General features: G+C 43.7%; 1 long non-coding RNA gene across 1 annotated transcript; it reads right to left on the bottom strand.

Moving 5' to 3' along the window:
• Positions 1-16,194: 16,194 nt before the first annotated feature.
• LOC134932308 (uncharacterized) lies at positions 16,195-21,117 on the bottom strand. Its single transcript, XR_010179308.1, has 3 exons — positions 20,909-21,117; positions 16,641-16,693; positions 16,195-16,552 (listed from the first exon to the last, which is right to left on the bottom strand). It is a non-coding gene; the product is annotated as an uncharacterized LOC134932308 (long non-coding RNA).
• Between the last annotated feature and the right edge of the window lie 737 nt (positions 21,118-21,854).

Genomic DNA, 21,854 nt, shown 5'->3' with positions numbered 1-21,854 from the left:
ATTTATATTCGTTGGCGAAAGAATTTGCCATCAAAAATGAAAAAATTATGTGACAAAGTGAATTGCAACAGCTGTATGAAAAAATCACCTGACATTAACCTACTCGGGACTGGGGAAGGTTTTTAAATTCACTCTGGGCCTTTTAGTCATCCCAGCCCTCACTGGTCTTGACCTATATGGACAAATCCACCTTTTATGGCCAAGCTCTTGGCACCAGCAACATCTAGTCTATGCCCTGACTTTAATTGTTCTGAGGTCATCGTCCAAATTTCCCCCCACCCTTTCCCTCAGAGTGAGGCATTGGTCCTGAGTCTTAGAAAGTCCTTTCATTTGTTGAACTTTTAGTGCTTCCTCCAGTCTTTCCAGCTTTGATAACATTTTCTTCATTAACGTGACTGCTTCGTCCTCCGATCTCCTATCTTTATCTCTAGTCACCGTCTCCTGCTGTTCTATGACCGGCACATAACCCATTTTGATTCTCTTGTCCAGGTCTCTTATTCGACTCCGTAGTTTAGGAATCTCCTTCACTGTTTCTTTTAGCTTGCTGTTACATAGGGCCAGCTTTTGGAACTCTCCCCTTAAATTTTCCAGCTTTCGTGCCTCATATAGAGAACGCTCCCTGGGTAGAGCAACCTCAGAAATGGGACTCTGCACCGATTCCTCTGAGACAGGTTCTTGCTCCTTAGTGTGTACTTTATGAACTGTCCCAGTTCAGCAATTGGATCTTGAGCCTCCCGTGGTGGATCATGCTGGGGTGCAACAACCCAAAGATCGAAATCTTGCACTTTATCCTCCTCATACACGAGTGGAACTCCTTCAGTAGCAGGTTCCTGGATGACTTCGGAAGTAGACTCCTGTATTGCCACTAGCTCAGCCATGACTAGCTCACTTGGGCGAGACACCTCCAAAGGTATGGTCTTTGTCTGTTATTCATCTGAGAAAGCCTCACATGTGTACTGGATATCCAGAACCAGGGGCTTCTGAACCTCTGCTGTCCCTTCTGGGATTGACTTCTGAACGTACATCGCGTCAACAGGAGAAGGAACCTGGGTTTCCAAGACCTCAACAGAAGCTATCTCCAGCTCAGATAAGACTTCCTGTTCTAGGATGGGCTCTTGACTAGTCATCAAATTTCCATCTGTCCAGGTAGATTCCTGGGGTTCATCATTCTGCAACAGATCCAGCAGATTAGAGGATTCTTGTTTTGGAGGTGGATGATCACTTGACATCAAGTAAACCTCTCCCAGCTCCATTACCGCTTCCTCTTCACTCCCTGTCAACCGAGGAGCAGCTGGGAATCCCATATCCTCATCTCGTGTCTCCATAAACACATCTTTTGTGAGCCCCTGTGGCTGCCATGCTCCATCTTGAACAGGTTCCACTGAACTCAGGGCTTTGTTCCACTCTTCACCCAAGCTACTATGACATTCTTTTTCTGAAGAATGAGGTGGTCCTGCTTCGGAGGAACTTCTCACTGCTGTCCTAGGGGTTAACAACAAAACACTGCCATCTGATGTGGCTCTCTCTTGCTGCTTGCAAAATTCCAGTGGATTTTCTGTGCGCTGCGCCATAATGGCTGCAGCTTCCTTCATGCTCTGGAATAGCAATACCAACTGAATGGACATTAGTGCCTGTAAATACTCTACCTCTGAGGAAGGGCCCTCATTTCCACTTTCCAGGCAGATGGCCTTACTAGTGGCATAGCAGGGAGCCTTCCAGGCCTTAGGCACTGTCAGCTCTGGCTCAACTTTCCTATACCTTCTGGCTGGAACAGGGAATCCAGCATAGCCGGGTTCCAATACAGTATAGTACCATTCTTCCACAGCCTGCACCACTGTTGGCATCATTTCCCCCGAAGATGGCATCTCCACTTCAGCTAATGTCTCTGACCCCACCTTCGGCATAACGTCTTCAGCAATTGGTGTAGCTACGCCTGTGTCTGACCTGAAACTAGGCATAGCCAATGGTTTTAGCTTAAAAATCTCCTCCTGAAGCTCCGCCAAGTCTTGCGACAGAGCCTTATTGGCCAGCACCAAACTCCCATATCGTGTCTGGTCACAGAAGATTTCCTCTAATCGTCCTTGGCTATGTACTACAAAGCACCTGGCCTGAGAGCTTGGCAATCTCTTCTCTTCTCCTTCCCAATTTTGTCAGAGAGTCAGACAAAAGAGATTCCTTCTCCTCCAGCTTTTGCGTTAAAGTGTTCACCTGCTCTTGAAGGAAATCACATTTTTCCTTAAGCTCTTCTAGCTCCTGGTCCTTTAATTGGACATTGCTTTCAAGGTCACTTATCGTGTGACACCAAAAAAAAGGTTCCATGCTAAAATCTTCCCCAAGATCTGGATTACTCCCCAATAAGCTCTCCACTTCACTCTCCAACTGTGGGGCTTTAATAGGGTCACATAAGTTCCTGACCTGAGGTGTTTGAACTGTCACCCCTTTTGTTTTTTTTAGCATGAATTCTCTTTTTGCTACCCATTTGAAGAGACACTTCAGAATATGCTGTATATCTGAAAATCTTTATTCACCCTGTTACCTTTGAAAACTGTAAGTGAAAGGGAAAATAAAAATTCCTTTTTTCTTTTTCGCACAGATTAAGCATTTAACAAAGCACTGAAAGGTAGCATGTACGTAGTGGTCCCAAATACCTTACACTGGTAGTGCAAATAAATAACTCCTCCCTTCAGGCTCTTAAAACTAGAACGCAGGGATTGCTGGGACACATAGTGCCCCCAAATTTCTCTATTTAAATAGAACCACATTTATAAAAGGTTTCAACTTTGCTTGATTGGTCTTAATGAGCTAATTAACAGGGACACCATACTCCCATTACCAGATTTTGGAAATTCAGTCATAAACTATCAGCTGCTTGCAACCCCTTAGAGCAAATCAGCACAGCTACTTTCAATGAATAGTACAAAGCATATAAGACTGAACATGCCATGCACCCTGTTTAACCTCTTTGCTGCCAATGCAAACCTTTGCACCAAAATCAAACACATTCAGTTTAAACAAAACATCTCCTTATTTTTACCCTATGGGGTTGGGTTTAACCACTACTCACAACACCCTTGGTCTGGTACTGATGCCCACGAGTTCAGTTTGGTCTGGAGTTCACTGGTATGTTTGCCGCTACCTTGCGGCTGTTGGGTCCTCTGCCACGTGTGACATGACTAGCAGAAGGGTCCCTGTTCAGGTGCCATTTGTAACAGGAGTCTTCCTAGAATGCACTCTGCTACAAAAATTCCACCAGCGACCGACTCCAGGCTTGTGCAAAAACAACAAATACCTTTCATTCAGGTAGCTCAAAAACAAAGATGTACATAAAACAAAGATCACTGTCTTTAGTATAAACTACCAGGGAGGTTAGGCCCTGCCTCACTCCCTCTTACTTAATAAGGAACCGCTCAAGTCCCGGCATCCTGACACTAGTGGCCCAGCCCTCCGGATCCCATAGTCCCTAGCAGGCCTATCACCTGGACACTAACTGCCTTCAGGAGCCCTGACTCATGGGAGAGACTCTGCTTTAAATCCAGCAGCCAGGTGCTGGCTGATGAAGCAGCATCTTGGGCTAAGAAGCCTATAAGACTTGGTCTGGGCCCAATGGATGGGAACCCGGTCCATCCACACTTCCCACCTACCCCCAAGACCCTGTGTGTAGCTTACAGGTGGCAAAGTACCGCTCCTGCCACAATATATACAGTATATGGGATGCGGTTAAAATACTGACACCGATATCCCGAACATAAGTATAGCGGGCGGGTTAGATTCAAGCACTAGCCGGGGGGAGGTGCGGTTAGGCTGCGGGAAGGGAGGTAAGGTTTAAGCTGCAGGGAGGTAAGAGTTAGGCACCACCAGGGGGGAGGGTTGGTTTAGGCACTAAGGGGGGAGGGTTAGGCTATGGTGAGAGGGGGTTAGGATTAGGTACATTAAAACTGGGGGGAGGAAAGGGTTAGGCACTAAGGGGCAGGTTAGGATTAGGCTGCGGGAAGGGAGGATTAGGGGAGAGGGGTTAGAATACTTACTTAATAAATATGAACCTGTTAGGAAGTCAGCTTTGTCCATGGCAATGTGTAGCATGGGGTTAAGTGGCCCATTTATCAAAGTATATTTGCGCATGTATCCCCGAAAACACACATTTTCAGGGGTTACCCACAAATATTAGAGAACTATTGAATGTATGAAGGAGGGATCACAGCAGGTAGGTTGCCCACATATATTAGAGATCTACTGAATGTATGAATGAGGGATTGCAGCAGGTATCGGAGATACCTGCTGTCATCCCTCCATTGTCGCCCACAGCCGCATCCCTCACAGATTTCTATGGGGGATGTGATGCTGCCTGATTTACCAAAGTCCGGAATGCAAAGTACTGTATTCCCAATATTCTGTGCAGCTACTGCCATTCAGCCCATTATAGTTTATGGGCTACACATTGCATTGGTCGCCAGCCAGAGGGTTCCCCTGGAGCCCTCCCCCGAAGTAACCTATGTGCGTGTGCGGTCTGAGCTGACCATGCATGTGCAGAAGTCTTGGCAGACACCACAGCACATCACAGGGATGGGCTCCTTTCAGAGCCCCTGTCCCTGCCTGTGCGGCATTATACATTCAGGGAGGTAAGATCCCTCCCAGGTCGCATTCAACATGCAATACATGATAAATGTGCCCCTAAGAGTTGGTCTCCACTTATAGAATTTATGTGAAATACATTTTCCAGCAGGGCAAGCTAGAACTGCAGCTGCACTAAATCTAAATGACACTGGGCCTAATGCAGACCTGATCGGTGCTGTGTGTTTTCGCACAGCAGCTGATCAGGTGGGAACTGCGCACGTGCCGGTGCATGACAGACAGTCGACGGTCGTCTCAGCCCTGCGATCGCCTCTGCCTGATTGACAGGCAGAGGCATTCGCTGGGCTGGAGGGGGGTGGGCCGGCAACGTTTGGCTGCCGTTTAGGGGGGCGTGGCCCGGACCGATGGGGGGCATGCCGCGGCAGCAGCGTGATGTCACTGCGACCCTCACAGCGACAAGTAGCTCCCTGCCAGTGCATAGGAGCTGCATTGGTAGGGAGCTACTCCTAAAGTACAAGAGCATCGCCGCTGTGCAATGCTTTTGTATTTGTGTGGGGGGGTAGGGCCTGACATGCGAGGTGGACTAGCCCTGTGCTGGGCATCCCCCCGCATGTCTGTGTGACTGATCATAGATGTGCTCGATCAGGTCTGAATTAGGCCCACTGTGTGTAACAATCAACATGAGACCATACACAGAGCAAAAAGGGTGGGGGTATGGGAGGTTGAGCAGACAAGAACAGGTCCTTTAGTGAAATGGTAGTGGTAGGGGAAGGTCACTGCTGTCAGCTTGCTGCGTGTGGGCTGGATGATGTCAGTCATGTCTTTGAGGCTGTACCTTAGTGCAGGAGGATGGATTCCTACTCTTCTCCCCATCTCTGTAACTGTGGTGGGTTGTCAGCCGGGAAAGCAGGCAGACCGCTCTTGTGTGGTGGATTTAAATTGTCCGGTCGCGGCATTGCCGCGGGGTGAGCTGCGGTGACCGGCAAGGGTCCTAACATGATGTGCCCTCTCCTGCAGGTAGCATCAACACACACTGCTATCATGTATGCCCAGTGGGAGACAATTTTCCTGCTGGGCTCAAGGATGAGCTGCTGCGCAGCGTAGAAACAGAATGGAAGGGCCGGAGAAGGACCAGACCAGGTGACATTGTAACGGAGGGGGGAAGAAGTGGTCGGTGAGGCTCAACTAATTGTTTAATTTTTTACTTAATTGGTGGGTGGAGTCGACAATTTAAAAAGTAGTAATAAGCACTCCGGACCCTGTTTTTTGTGCCCCTGTTCCTCGGGTCTCCTCTGAACTGTGGGGACCAGTAAAGTTGTCCCCTTTGTCCACCCTGTCGCCTGGCTTGGTGGTAGATAGTGTCAAAGAGAGGAGTGTGGGGAAGGGACAGAGATACAGTGAGTGTCTCGGAAATAAAGAGAGAGAGAGAGGAGAGAGAGAGAGAGAGAGAGAGGAGTGAGAGAGAAGAGAGACAAAGAGGGAGGAGAGAGAGACAGAGGAAGGAGCGAGAGACAGCAAGGGAGGAGAGAGAGAGAGAGGAGAGAAAGAGAGAGTCAGAGAGGGAGGAGAGAGAGGAGACAGAGAGGGAGGAGAGAGAGACATAGAGGGAGGAGAGAGAGAGCAGAGAGAGAGAAGGGGAAGCCAGCCTGAGATACACTACCATACTACAGTACAGCACAGGTATGTTATGGGGGTGGGCACTTCACGGCATTAGACTCCGCCCCCTAAATACCCACAAATGGCAGCACTGCCACCGGCAGCCGGCCAGGGCAAGCAGAGTAAGGGCAGAGCAGGCTGAGACAGGCTTGGTGTCCCCTCTCCTGCTACATCCACCGTGGCTGCAAGCGAGTTTCCAGTAGTTTGAAATCATCGATGGTCTATGACTGATGGTAATTACTTTTACCATCGATGGGTGAGAACCAGATGATTTCCCACCATCGATGATAAAAAGCTATCAAATATTTTTTTTTCTCCAGGGTGTCAGGGACAAAGAGCATAGTTCCGCCATGCCCCCAGGTCCTGATTGAACCTCAGCTAGCTCAATACTAAAGTTATGATGACCATCGATGGTCAAAACCATTGATGGTTCCCTTACAGATGGTTTCCCACCATTGAGGTTATCCACCGATGGTACCATCAATGGTAACCATTGATGGATAACCCACCGATGGACATCCCTAGTTTCCAGGCAGAACCACTGGGAGGAGGAAGTGAAGCCACTGTGGGAGGGGGCGTAGCCACTACAGGGGGGAAGGGGGGGTGCACCATGGAGGAGTCCGAAACCAAACAGTGAGGAAGGAAGAGCTGCTGCTGCATGTCAGCTGTAAAGTGCGGCAGCCGTATTTTGCCTGACCGTCTGCCACTCCTCTACTAGAGTGGATAGGCGCCTCCCTCATTTTTGCGGGGGGCGAGCTGCCTCCTTACCCCCATCCCCCCCATTCAGACACCCCTTCCTGCTGATCTGAATTTATTTGAACCAGCTATGGACAGTGCCATCCAGTCCACGGAAAATTTTCAGTTGCCCAATCAGAATCCTATGGTCCACAGTATCAAATGCTGCAGAGAGAACCAGGATCATAAATATCATGTGTTGTCAGGCGGGTTTCCAGTCGAGTTGCAACCTTTTCCTAGAATACCGATCTGTAGGTGGTCATGCATTCAGAATTTAAATGGGTAACAAAAGATAATGTTTGAGTGGACACATATATTTGCTAACAAACTTAAATAAAATTTTCAGGTCTGTGCAAATTACAGAGCACTGGACCCTATTCAGTATCAGATTCTGCTAAAAAGTACAGTTTAAAAATCCATATTATTATGTCACACGGAACACATTAAACTAATATGACAAAGGTTATCATTAGGATATTATATAATAATAATAATAATAATTTTATTTATATAGCGCTCTTTCTCCAATAGGACTCAAGGCGCTTAACAGATACATAGCATAATATAGTACAGAAAATAATGAAGTACATTTTCATAAAATACAGAAGCATGAAGATACTAAAAGGGACACTATGGAAATGCTTGAGTAAACAGGAAAGTCTTGAGTCTATTACTTAATCTGGGGCAGATGTATTAAGCCTGGAGATGGCATAAGGAAGTGATAAACCACTGATAAGTGCAAGGTGATAAACACACCAGCCAATCAGCTCCTAACTGTTAATTTACATATTGGAGCTGATTGGCTGGTGCGTTTATCACCTTGCACTTATCACTTCCTTATGCCTTCTCCAGGTTAATACATCTGCCCCAGAGTGTTTGGGCAGAGTATCCATGTTGTGGATATGCAGTGCCTGAACCACCACTGGAGGGATGATAGAGTGCAATGGCTTCTCATATACCAGCCACTCCTGTTGGTATGAGGAGCTGCTACCAGCCTGCTTCTGGCGTTGTGCCTCTGTGGCCATTTTGTTTGATCTGATGTTTGATGTCACTAAAGAGCTTCTTACACAGATCACTTCAGAGTTCCAGAGCAGTTAGCCTCTTCCAAAATTTTCGCTACAAGGCCTTTCTCATGCCCTCTAACACTGCCGAGCTGAAAAGCGGTACTAATAAGGGAAGGTGGCATGATCACAGATAAAGGGGGAGCGGCTAAGCTGCGCTCCTATAAGCTTCCATAGGAATGGGAGATGCTGAAAAACGGTACATAGCCCCTTTTGGCTTGTGCAGACCATATAAAAAGGTACTGTACTGGCCAAAAAGGTACAGTTGGAGGGTATGCTTTCTTGTGACCGCTTGTTCTTGAGGCATAGCGGCCATACAAGTGGTCATAATACCTCATCACACCTTTCATGAAGGCCACATTCTCCTGATATTTAAACCGCACGTTGCAGCCACTCTTGGTCTTGCCCCTGACCACAGAGACATCATCATCATCATCATAATCAGCCTTTAACTCTGACTCCACCAAAGGCTGCTGCACAGAAACCTCCTCTACATCAGACTCCATCTCTCAGCCCTACTGCTAACATTCTCTTCCACCATCAGAACATATACTGTAACATTGAACACTGACAAATAAATGAAAAAAAAAAAACATCTCCCACACACACAACCTTGGCCCTCATTCCGAGTTGTTCGCTCGTTGCCGAGTTTTGCTATATTGCGATTAGTCGCTTACTGCACATGCGCAAGGTTCGCAGAGCGCATGCGCTTACTTATTTTACTCAAAAGTTAGGTATTTTACTTACGGCATAACGAGGATTTTTCATCGTTCTGGTGATCGGAGTGTGATTGACAGGAAGTGGGTGTTTCTGGGCGGAAACTTGCCGTTTTATGGGAGTGTGCGAAAAAACGCTGGCGTTTCTGGGAAAAACGCGGGAGTGTCTGAAGAAATGGGGGAGTGTCTGGGCGAACGCTGGGTGTGTTTGTGAAGTCAAACCAGGAACGAAACTGACTGAACTGATCGCAATGTAAGAGTAAGTCTGGAGCTACTCAGAAACTGCTAAGAATTTTCTATTCGCAAATCTGCTAATCTTTCGTTCGCAATTCTGCTATGCTAAGATACACTCCCAGAGGGCGGCGGCCTAGCATGTGCAATGATGCTAAAAGCAGTTGGCGAGCGAACAACTCGGAATGAGGGCCCTTGTCTCAAACACACATCACAGACAATCACAAATAATGACAAGAGAAAAATAAAAATGAAACAGGACAAAAGATAGACTTTAAAACCTAACACGACAACAGAAAAAAAGACAACTTGCAGAACCAAGTAACAATTGTAAAATCTTCAAGCAAAACTCTCCTCTCCAACCACTGTGCACACTCCTGTCAACACAAACGCCACCAATGTACATCTGTACGATGGTTTGGGAGCATTTTTATAACAACATGGTAACGTCACTGTAGAGTGTGCAAATTCTAACAAATTGGAATATGTTTGCGAATTTCACCAATTTACTCAGGTGTGTTTGGGTTATACAACTGTCATGCAAATTCCGTTGTATCCCTATTTTGTGAATTCAGTTGAAAAAACAACCAAAGTGACTGATCTTACACATGACATAACACGACTAGTAACAACACTGAATGACAATACACAAGCAAATATGATTATTAGTAAATGTGGTGCATAACGTTCCGGCGATATGGTGTGATTACGGATCACAGCTTAACACCATTGTTAATAAATTTCCCCTCTAGTATGAAAATCAACATAGAGTTTTAGGGATTTGAGGCAGATAAGAAAGGACGTCGAAAACTCACTGGAAACTCACCAGACATGGGCCCTCATTCCGAGTTGATCGGTCGCAAGGCGAATTTAGCAGAGTTACACACGCTAAGCCGCCGCCTACTGGGAGTGTATCTTAGCATCTTAAAATTGCGACCGATGTATTCGCAATATTGCGCTCACAAACTACTTAGCAGTTTTAGAGTAGCTCCAGACTTACTCTGCCTGTGCGATCAGTTCAGTGCTTGTCGTTCCTGGTTTGACGTCACAAACACACCCAGCGTTCGCCCAACCACTCCCCCGTTTCTCCGGCCACTCCTGCGTTTTTTCCGGAAACGGTAGCGTTTTCAGCCACACTCCCATAAAACGGCCTGTTTCCGCCCAGTAACACCCATTTCCTGTCAATCACATTACGATCGCCGGAGCGATGAAAAAGCCGTGAGTAAAAATACTATCTTCATAGCAAAGATACTTGGCGCAGTCGCAGTGCGAATATTGCGCATGCGCACTAAGCGGAATTTCACTGCGATGCGATGAAAAATACCGAGCGAACGACTCGGAATGAGGGCCATGGCTCTGACTAGAGAGCTTGCCCAAACTGCATGCATTCTGAGCTATTAGTCTGGGCAGAAAATAATAAACAGCCACATCAAACATATATATTACTTTGTCACTAATTTAAAATCTATTAACGGCCCACAAAAATAATAAGGATGTGTTGTGACTGGGCAGATCGCATAAAATGCATGCAATGTGAGAAATCGTGCCAGCCAGAAAGACCTTTTTTTTATTCTTCAAGTTTTTCTGGTGTATTTCCAGTGGATTTATGCGTAGCAGGCTATAACATGCCATATATCAAAAAGTCACTGTTACGTTCTCTGTGCTCAGAATGTAAGACACTGAGTGGGTCAGTTAGGAGCACAGAAACGTGACGCTGTAATAATAGCGAAGTTCAACAGCAACCCCTAGGAACCTAACTCCGTTGTTCCACCCGCGTGGTCAGTCTACGCCTGCAAGACTATGTGTTCTTGGGCCCACGGCAGCCGCATTTGAAGGGTGGATTAAGTCTGCCCAACTCCAATGCCCCCCGGTCTTAATTGGAGACAAGGCATAAACTGAGACGGGGTGAGAACAAGGGGACCTCTAACTAAATAAAGAACAGAGCTAGGGGCTACTACTAAACTCAAACAAAACGTATGTGCGGCACTGCCGCCAAAGGAAAAGGACAACAAAAGGTAAAACTGTCCACACCCTACACGGCACTGTCGTGTACCGGGGAGGACAGCTAGGGCGGAAACCCCCGCAACAACACCAGCAACAAGTATAACAAAAGAATACTACAGCCTAGGCCGCAAGACGCGGCAGAAGCCGCTACTCACAACACCGGGAAAGTAACCACAAGTGAACGAGAACCCCGAGATAACAGGCACAGGTTTCAATCGACTGGAGGGCTGGAAGGACTCCTATGACCGGCTTCCGAACACCAGGATTCAGGACCACTGGAATAAGGGTAGACCAGATAACAGAACACTGAACAAGGAATTCTCCAGAGCAGGAACAGCTTACAGGAAGCTATCACCGGCATCTGTGTAAGGCACTGAGGGAGAATATAACAGGAATCTGCACCAATAGCTGCAGAGACCCTAAATTGATAATGTCGTGCAGCTGCCCTGCAGCACGACCACAAGCTAACAGGTACAATCCCCGTTGCCAAGGACCCGGCGGCTCAGAGCGCTCAGCGTCCTGGCATTGCCAGGCGCCGAGCAGGGAGCAGTAGGAGGCGCGGCGGACATGATGCGCTGGGACCGTTGCTTAGCAATGGTCGGCCTAACAGTCACTAGAACATGAAGCAAAAACCTGGAAAATAGTAACCGCAAGGTAAACCACCCAAAACATATTATGAAACAAGTATAAACGGGCAGGCTAGAATTCAAAGACCTATAATGAGATGATATATATATATATGGAAAAAGCTAACAGCCATATATATTGACGGGGCTTTAATAAATAAACAGAAGAGTTCAATGATCCTCTGCTCTTTGCCTCTCCTCTTATGGTGTGTACACACGGTGAGATAAATCTGTAAGATTTTGACTATATAGTCAAAATCTTAAGGAAATTTATTGCATATTTCAAGGTGTTGGGCAGCTTGCGATACCGATTCGATCCCGATGCGCACTCCTGTGGTGTCTGTATCGGAAGGCTAGAGAGACTATGCAGGCAAGTCAGTCTTGACTATCTAATGTACTATCTAGTACAAAGTATAGTCAAAATTGGCACTTAGTCAAAATCGTACATAGACAAAATCTTAAGCACAGTTAGTCAAAATCTGTACTCTGTGCTATCTGGGCTCTGGGGGAGTTCAAGGGAAATCGCATAGTCAGTGTGACATAGTGTGAAAGGGACAGGAATTTAGGGGGTGGGGGTTATTCTGTTTTTGCTGACATTGGGATTCCATTGGTGGTTTGTGTGACAGCACACCACTTCTTTTACCAGTCTCAATAAATACATACTGTAGGTAATAAGAAAAGAGCATTGAGCATTGTGTTGATGTACAGTGAATGGTTGGAAGCAGGCTAAACAATGCATGTAGCTTTAAAATAACTGCAACACAATGTTATTTACAAAGTTATAACAGTTCTTACTAATAAAAGATGTACAGCAAACACAGCAAACGTAACATTGTATTGAGAACACTGTTCACCTTCAGCGAGAGAAGCCACGTTAAACAAAATAAACAAAGCCTAGAAACAACACGAGTACTAACATTGACTGTTAGCATATGTAAAGGTAGACACTACAAAATTGTTTGTATAGATGTTTTCAAAGTAAGACAGATATTGGCAGTAGCACCATCACTAGGTGCTGAGATATCACTTGCTCCCTGTCATGTTGTTTCCACTTTTAATTTTGTTTACTTAACTATATACACAAGTGCTAAAGAGATACAGTTCACTCATGCTAAATAGACACACTTGAGTGTTAACAAAGTGCACTAGCATTCTGTACATAGAATTTAATACAAGGAAAGTTAAACATATGATATCTGCTGAGATGATCCGAGTAGAGACAATGGAATTTATATTACAGAAGACTCTTGTGTGGGTGCACTCTTGTTTGAGATTTGAAAGAATAAATTTAATACATAACTTTTAATAATTATCATTAAAATAAATGTAAACCCCACTAATCCACCTGTAGGATTGACTTACTGATCACAGATGTGTAAACATGCATGCAGCTTTAAATATGAAATAAAATAATGTTCTGGTTAATCTATTCAGTGATAGACTGGGAGATATGAACACTATGGTTCAACCTCCAAAACCCGCCATACCAGCACTAGCAAAAGCTTGTATTAATTGAGACCCAATGGGGTCATAACGGACCAGATCTCTTTTATCAGGAGTACACACATCCACTCGTATTCTAATTGGCTAGAGTATGTCTATTTAGGCCTCACTGTCACCAATTTCTTGCTCCGCGGATTGGTCCCAAGATAGTAAAGAAATTTACATGCAAAATTAGACAGAGGAAGACAAAGTGGTGATCCTGCTGTTGGTGTTTGGTCGGGATCAGAAATTACTACACTGAGTATTCTCTGAGGGTCCCCCCTTCGGATACTGACCCAGCCCATCACCGCTTTGGACGAGATTGGGCTCATACGGTGAGGTGTGTTAGTAACAATGAAGTTGTCTGGAGGCATATTTGTCGACTCACCAATGAGAGTGCACCTATATAAGAGATTTCAGAAAAGAATTGTGGATCTGCTGTCTATGTTAGACACAGGGTTGCCCCTCTGAATCATAGATGAGAGTCCACAGAGTTGTTGTAAGAATAACAGAAATATTTGGAAAAGACTAAGCAGATACTTAGGTCAGCAGGATGGGTTTCAACAAGAGAAACCACACCTCACCGTATGAGCCCAATCTCGTCCGATCTTGGAAGCGAACCGGTGATGGGCTGGGTCAGTATCTGAAGGGGGGACCCTCAGAGAATACTCAGTGTAATAATTTCTGATCCCGACCAAACACCAACAGCAGGATCACCACTTTGCCTTCCTCTGTCTAATTTTGCATGTAAATTTCTTTACTATCTTGGGACCAATCTGCGTAGCAAGAAATTGGTTATAGTGAGGCCTAAATAGACATACTCTAGCCAATTAGAATACGAGTGGATGTGTGTACTCCTGATATAAGAGATCCGGTCCGTTATGACCCCATTGGGTCTCAATTAATACAAGCGTTTGCTTGTGCTGGTATGGCGGGTTTTCGAGGTTGAACCATAGTGTTCATATCTCCCGGCCAGTCTATCACTGAATAGATTAACCAGAACATTATTTTATTTTATATTTAAAGCTGAATGCATGTTTACACATCTGTGATCAGTAAGTCAATCCTACAGGTGGATTAGTGGGGTTTACATTTATATTAATGATAATTATTAAAAGTTACGTTTTAAATTTATTCTATCAAATCTAACACAAGCAAGAGTGCACCCACACAAGAGTCTTCTGTAATATAAATTCCATTGTCTCTACTTCTCTCTGACTCTGGGTGCACCACCCGGTGTGGTATAAGAGAATTATTCTCTATATATTAATTTAACTCTGGTACAGAAAATAGTATTTTTTGAATTTAGTAGGACTGGTGCGGAATCATACTCTTCAATTGAGATGATCTGAGTGGCAGATTTAAGGATCAGGCTGCCCCTAGGCATATTAATGCATCCCCATCCCAATTTTACAGTGTTCATTATTAGGTCCTAACTTGGCAATTTCCAGTTTACTATAACAGTAAAACAGGCCTAGAGCTATAACTTTTTTTTATTGAAGCATGTAAGAAAAAAAAAGTACACAATGAAATAAAACTGAGTGCAATAAGATAAAGAGATAAAATAACAATAGAATAATCACAAGGAGAAAAACACTTGAATTTTTCCATAACATGGTGCAGAAAATGAAGGTTTATCAGAGCATGGAGGCATAACTGCAGAATGTAAAGAAACAGTACAAATAATATAATACACAATAATCTATGAGGAGCAGGGGGGCCACCACGACATGTTTTTATTATTTTTAATTATGCAAGCTATACATATTCATTAAATTGAACAGCTTAAAGGGGTTCTTTCTTGCTTTCAAAACTGTAGATTCTTCTATAAGGTCCTCATAATGAGAACTGCTTCATATTGCAGCTTCAATGTTAAGCAACGGTAAAGAATTAAGATGTCACCTTCCCATTGTAACTCAAATGCAGACTTAATCCTCTTCAAGGCCGAAATGAGCATTAAACAGAACAGTTTGTCACTGCTATGCACAAAAAAAATTCAAAATGCAATATCCAAACTGGAAAAACAATGAGTGCCGCAGAATTTTGCTCATTTCAAAGTGTTTCCTGACCTTTGTGATTTTTCAAAAGTCCAGCAACCTGAATGCACTCATTGGTTAAAGACAGGTACTAGGAGAACTTTTTTGAAAGTGGCTGAGAAGATGAAAGTTGTCCATCAGTAAACTATAAGCCTCTTTTCTCCTTTCCAGCTTGGATTTCAAATGATCAAGTATGAAAAAAAAGTTTCAATCTTAAGCTATTCTCTCGCTCTAAGCAAAACGTAATTTTCTGTGCATTCCTCGATTGTGGTTTATGTTTTCTCAACTTTATTTTTTAAGAAGATTTTATTAAAAGAATGAGAATTACCTGCGCAGAGGTCCAGAAAAACAACTGATACAGCAAGAAGAAGTCAATACATCATACATTTAACCCGGCGTCAGTACGGTAGAAAATTGTTACACCAGCAGTCAGGTGGGTCAAAATTACCATGAAATATCTAACCCCACATTTCTTACTTTTTTTCAAAGATTTGTAAATCCATCGGTATATTTTAGTTAAAAGACTCATAAAAAAGTTATTTATGTGAAATAAAAGACCTTAGAAGTCATCTTAGCAACTTTATTTTACTATTATGAAAAACTATGAAAATAATTAACAAAAATAGACATCCTCAGTCTCACTGTTATTAAACTAGATAAATGAAATCTTTTTGACATAAATTTTAAGTTTTTGTGTAAGTGAATATGAGATCTTTGGGAAATAAATGCAAAGTCTTATGGTGCCCATACACTTATGAGATTATCGGTACTAGCCTTTGATTTTGACCACATCTGTGAGAGAAATCGAAGGATTGTATGCACATTTTAGTACCTTTCAACGCTGGTCGAATATCGCGTCTCAAGATATTATGTGCTGCACATTATATTTATCGAATCGCAGTGCGATCGCATGTGTTTCTAAAAACACATGCTATATATCGCACTACGATGTGCCCATCACGTGATTACCATACGATCTATCGCATGATCGCATGGTAATCACTTTGGCAGTTCAGGTGCAATTTCATCGCACCTGAACTGCCGGTGCGATGCCCTGCGATGCCGCGTGGCAGGGCATCGCACAAGTGAATGGGCACCATTATACTAATAACTTTCTTGCAGCATATCAGCACACTTGCTGCAGTACAGAACAATATGTTCGGACCAAATAAACTTGTAAGTTTGTGCATGTGTGGGTGGTCTTGCGACCTTTTTTTTAGCAAACTAGACATCTTTTCAGTCCACCTTGAACTTTTGCTGATGGCTCCTCAGAAGACTCTCCAAGGAAATCTCCGATTCTCTTTTGCATTTCTCTTTCGTGATCTGCATTTACCTCACTTTCTGTCAAATGGTCACTTTGTTCTGAATCAGATTCCTCTAAAAAAGATAAAATATGTTGCCATTCACGTTCCTCGCGATCCATTTTGAAGAGAAACCTATAAATAACAAAAAACATAAACAATAAACACTACACTGATTTGGCTCAAAATTGTAACATCGACTGTAAGGTTGGGTCATATTTACCTTTTTGACGTTTGCGCACATCTATCTCCCTGCGCAGTCACACGCGAACTAAGCTGTGGTGAAAAACAAGAAGTGAGGGGTCTTAACTCCAGCTACTGAGAAGTTTGTCAATATCACATTACATTACAAAAAAATACACACAAGTGAAAACTGCCCAGGTCATAATGACCCAACCTGACTGACGACGGGGTAAGAAGAATATTAATGACAATTCAGGGGTAAGAGAGGAGTAAGTTCCCACACAAAGAGAACGCTATATACTATTCACAGTGATATAGGTCTTCCAATAAACACTTACACTTACTTAGTATCTGTGACCGATCAAATTAGGTGCTACTCTCCAGTTCAGAATATAGACTGAATCAATAAAAGAAAGGGAATTGGATAATGGTTGGGTGCACACTATTCCTTCTGGCAACATAAAAATATAATTTTATTAATTTATTTATTAAAAATAGGTACTAGGATTGTACCATATTATTGTAACCTGTAAGGTTTATATATTATGTTTTTTAAGTACTTGTTAGCCTACCATGAGGCAAAATAAAGCGAAGTATGAAAAAATGATAAAGAAGTATAACATGATGAAAAAAATATATTAGTCAATAAAGAAAGATTTAAAAAAAAAATTGTGTCCTGTCCTTAATTCCAAATATTCACGATAAATGGTTATACGCCATTAGCTGAACTGTAATGTTACTATTCTCTGTTTGTCTGGATTCCAGAGCAATATAAAATATACCACTGAGACACTTAGTTACTCTATTAAGGAATGATTATATCCTTTGGTTGTTATATAAACTGTTACAATATTATCCAACAATAGATACAATTAGGTTACTGTCATTCCAGGTGCATACGAGTTCTATAATGATGTCTGCAATACTCAAAATTTGATCCTACGTTTAGAGTTCACCTTTTTTTGACAATATAGATGGATCAATCTATCACTTTTGTGGATTTCAAAATGATTCTTGCAACTTATTACGATCGCTGATCACACATATGCATTTAGAAGGCTTTATAATTGTTTTAGGAGGTCATTACATTACAATCACTCATAATGTGTACTGTATAAATTGAGGAGCAGGTTAATCATTTACAGTGTCGGACCGGGGCATGAAGGGCCCACCGGGGAAATACAGTGGTAGGGGCCCATTCTTAGAGGCTTGGCAAACCATTAGTGAATGGTCTGGGCCCCTTGATAAATAATATATATAGTAAATACTGCTGGTGCATGCATGATAATGTACCAGATTAATAACAGCAATGCACTGTAGAAAATACACCACAGTCCTGTGCAGTATATAATGTAACATATTCATAATGTATAATTGAGATGGTGGGCCCCCATGCAGTGGGGCCCACCTGTGGTTTCCACTGTACCCCTATGGGCCAGTCTGAGCCTGATCATTTATTAAAGATATACAATGTTTCATACATTATATACAGTACACCATACATTTCCATAGAAATGTTGGCTAAATGCCAGTATTAATTGTATAAGGCTCAGTGTGTGGTTTTAGGGATAAGTCTCCCGTTTTGTATAATCTGCACCATACAAACAATATAATGTGGCATATTAATCATATATAGTTGACAGCCAAATTGGTTCTTCTTTATGTAGCAGCAGTAATTGGATGACAGCAAGCGTCCCCACCATACATTAATGAAATACACTTATGCTCCTATAATATCAGGTATATTCCCCGTTGCTGCCTCCGTTGTAATCATGCTAGTCAGGTCAGGTATCTGGTGTAGCACAGTATACAGCTAAACATAAATCATTTTTATATCAAAATACACATTTATGGACAGGGCACATAGATGCCCATGTACATTTTGCTTGTCTAATGGGCCCTACACACTGGGCGAGATGGCCGACGGATGACCCGGCGCCGGTTGGGTGACAGGGGGAGTGAAGTTTCTTCACTCCCTGACGTCACCTGGCCCCATAGGCATGCTAATGTGGACGATATTGTCCATATTGGCTTGCATGTATAAACGAGCTGGCACCAACGATGAATGAGCGCTGTGCAGCACCCACCACTCCTACAGCACAAGACCCGATCTCTGCCTCCAGAAGTAGATGCATTATTCCCATATAATCATATTTATTATGAAAGGCGCTAGGGCTTTAGCTGTAGATATGGGCCTCTATGCCACACAAATTGCACTTGATGGATTTGCACTCTTGGGACAAGTGCCCCACTTGACCACACAGTGGGCATTTCTGGACCATGCAATCCCCACTCAAGGGCCTAAAAACTCTACATTTGTGGGATGTACATGGTTGGTCAAGATAGAAACACTGGATTCTATCTTGGACAATGTAGGCAGCCAATGGGATGTGCACAGATCCAGGACCCGTACTTTACTGCTGAATCTGTGCCGCTATGTACCACTCCTTAAAATATCCCACTTTTTCCAGGAGGGAAAAGAGCTGGTATTTATTTTTATCAAAATACAATATCCACAGGGGATAATGACTTATTGCTGTCCAAAACCTCAGATTTGACTCTCTCCTATTTTATGACTGTGTATACTATTTATTGATTTAGGGCCTAATTCAGCATGGATCGTTATTCTGAGAAATTGCAGTTGTCTGCGAGTAGAAAGGCGCCACCTTAACAGGAAAAACAAACGTCTCATGCAAAATTGCGATTACATCGCAGATCACTATTCACAGATACATACGCAATTCCTGGAACATCAAAGAATCTGTGCTTTCTACGCAAATGTGAATAGGTCTGAGCCTGTGACTGAGACGGCCTAGAAGTGGTCTGCGCTGACGTCAGAGACCCTCCCCAAAAACACCTGGGCATGACTGCATTTTTTCTAACAAACCCAAAAAACAGCAGGTTTGGCCCCAAAATGCCGGCTTCCTGTCAGTCAAACAGCAGCTACATTGTGATTACGTAATTTATGTCACTATTACCCCTCACGCATGTGCAATGCGAATGCTACACATGCACAGTCATTCCATAATCGCTCAATTTGCGATTTCTCTGAATAGTGATCCATGTTGAATAAGGCCCTGTGGGTGGAGTGTTAATTTAAAATGGGACCAACAGTTCCAAACAGCCTGTAGACTATTATAGGTTATAAAACTAAGTTCATACGCCGCTGACTTTAGGGGATGAATACACACATAAAGACTGGATGGTTTATGCTCATTGTGATTATCGCTTCTAAAGGGCCCTATAGACTGGGCGACCCGCCGTCGAGCTGCCCAACCGCCGATACGGCAGACGGGCGACCCGGCAGCAGGGTGGGAGTGAAGTTTCTTCGCTACCCCCGTCACCCGGCGCCATAGCAATGCATGCTAATATGGACAATTTCATCCATATTGGCCTGCATGCAAAAGCGACGGGGCACCAACAATGAACGAGCGCGGGGCCGTTCATTAATAAACGAGAACGTTCATATCGTGCAGTATTATCTGCTAGTGTGTAGGGCCCTTAAGAAATCTACCTTTTTGGCTGCTTCGCCTCCACCAATCCTCCTTAGTTGGACAACATTCCTTCCTTTGGCTGTCTGACCACTCAGTCTTGAAAGTGACTACACCTCAGATTATACATCAGCATAAGAGTGCACACTTGGCATAACACACAGGTCACAAAATCTCTGCAAGCTTCTCTGTGATTGCCGAAATACTTTGACCAATGATGTCTTGACTGGCAGCTTTATCATCAGATGTCTCCACATGCAGCCCATCACCTCTATTTAATACTTGTTTTTTTTATATCAGGCATCCTACCACACACTTCTCCTAGGAATTTTATTGTCATTACTAGTTTTATTATGATGCCGAGAGCATATCTGACATCAGCGTGCATTACCATTAAGAGGCTGCTGAGTGCACATTCATTCAGTGTCCTTATCACTTGTAACCAGCAGTGTGTATACTTGTGTGCACTGACGCTTCTTACCTGCAGAGAGCACTTCTGTCAAACTGGTTTCCAAGCTAGTGCCAGTTATATCTTAGATACCTCTGTCTCCACCTCACGGTACTTTATCTCTGCCATGGCAGTGTCCATCACTCCCCAAGCAATTTCCTCGCACTCACCAGTATCAAATTCTAAGGACCCTCTGTCCCCCTCTTCATTAAATACTTAAACCTGGCTCTCTCCACAGACTCCATTACTTCAGCTAGCCCACAGAGTTGTTGGTATCATATTTCACCTGCATATTGACACAGAGCTCAGAATCACTCCCCACCTCTTTCTTCACAAATGGCATAGTCATTCCCACCATGGGACCGTTACCTTCCTGCTTTTCCGGCAAGGGGCTCCAACCTAGCCAAGCCTGTGGCTTAACAATCAGTGAAGTCATCTTTGAGGACCATCACTTTCCTGCATGCCGCCTGTTGCTTCATAAGCGGTGTACTCTTCCCTGTGGGAGTGGTCCCTTCTGTCACTCTGCATTAAAAAAACTCAGTGTGAGCGCAATTGCAAAGGCAACTTGGCGCATGCGAGGTGTGATCATGGCACATACTCAGTCTGCTGATAATCATTCTGTTGTGTAACATTGGCATTGTGTACAAACATGAGGCTCTTATGGGCATATTCAATTGAAGTCGAAGCTGCTGTCTGTCGAAAAGACGTCAGTTTTCAACTTTTTTAGGTCGGAAGGGGTTCCGACCTAGTCAATCTAACCCCAAATTATTTGACAAGTCGAGGTATTTGATTTGTCGAAAAGCACGTGGATTTGCGGAATAGCTGCCGATCCGCGTGCTTGTGTCGAAAATGGGGGGCCCCCGTTTCGACCATCTCAATTCAACTTTAAAAAAAGTCGAAGTGAGATGCGGGAGCAGAGACGGGAAGAGCCATGGGCAGATGGTTTTAAGAATGCATTGAATAGCCCAGGTCGGATTCATTCCGACAAATGAATGTCGGAGTAGATCCGACTTCAATTGAATATACCCCTTAGTGCATAGGTATATGTTTACATTTTTCTCCTAAACGCAGTGAAGCAGACAAAAAAAGTAACGTTAATCTAGAGTCTATTGGGCTTTAAGACATTGTGGGAAATTTTCACAGGTCTACTTCTGTTAAGATGGAAGATAATGGGCAAGATATGTTGTGTGTTGCGAGAGAAACAACGCATTTGGTACATAGGTTTATGGTTGCATTTTTCCTCTAAACACATGGAAGCAGACAAACCACAAACCATTAAATGCTAATTTAGTGTCTGTTGGGAGTTAAGCCATTG

Source organism: Pseudophryne corroboree, chromosome 1, assembly GCF_028390025.1.
Source record: "Pseudophryne corroboree isolate aPseCor3 chromosome 1, aPseCor3.hap2, whole genome shotgun sequence".
NCBI classification, from domain to species: Eukaryota; Metazoa; Chordata; class Amphibia; order Anura; family Myobatrachidae; genus Pseudophryne; species Pseudophryne corroboree.
The sequence above is the reverse complement of the archived record's forward strand: the minus strand, read 5'-3'. Positions and strand labels throughout refer to the sequence as shown.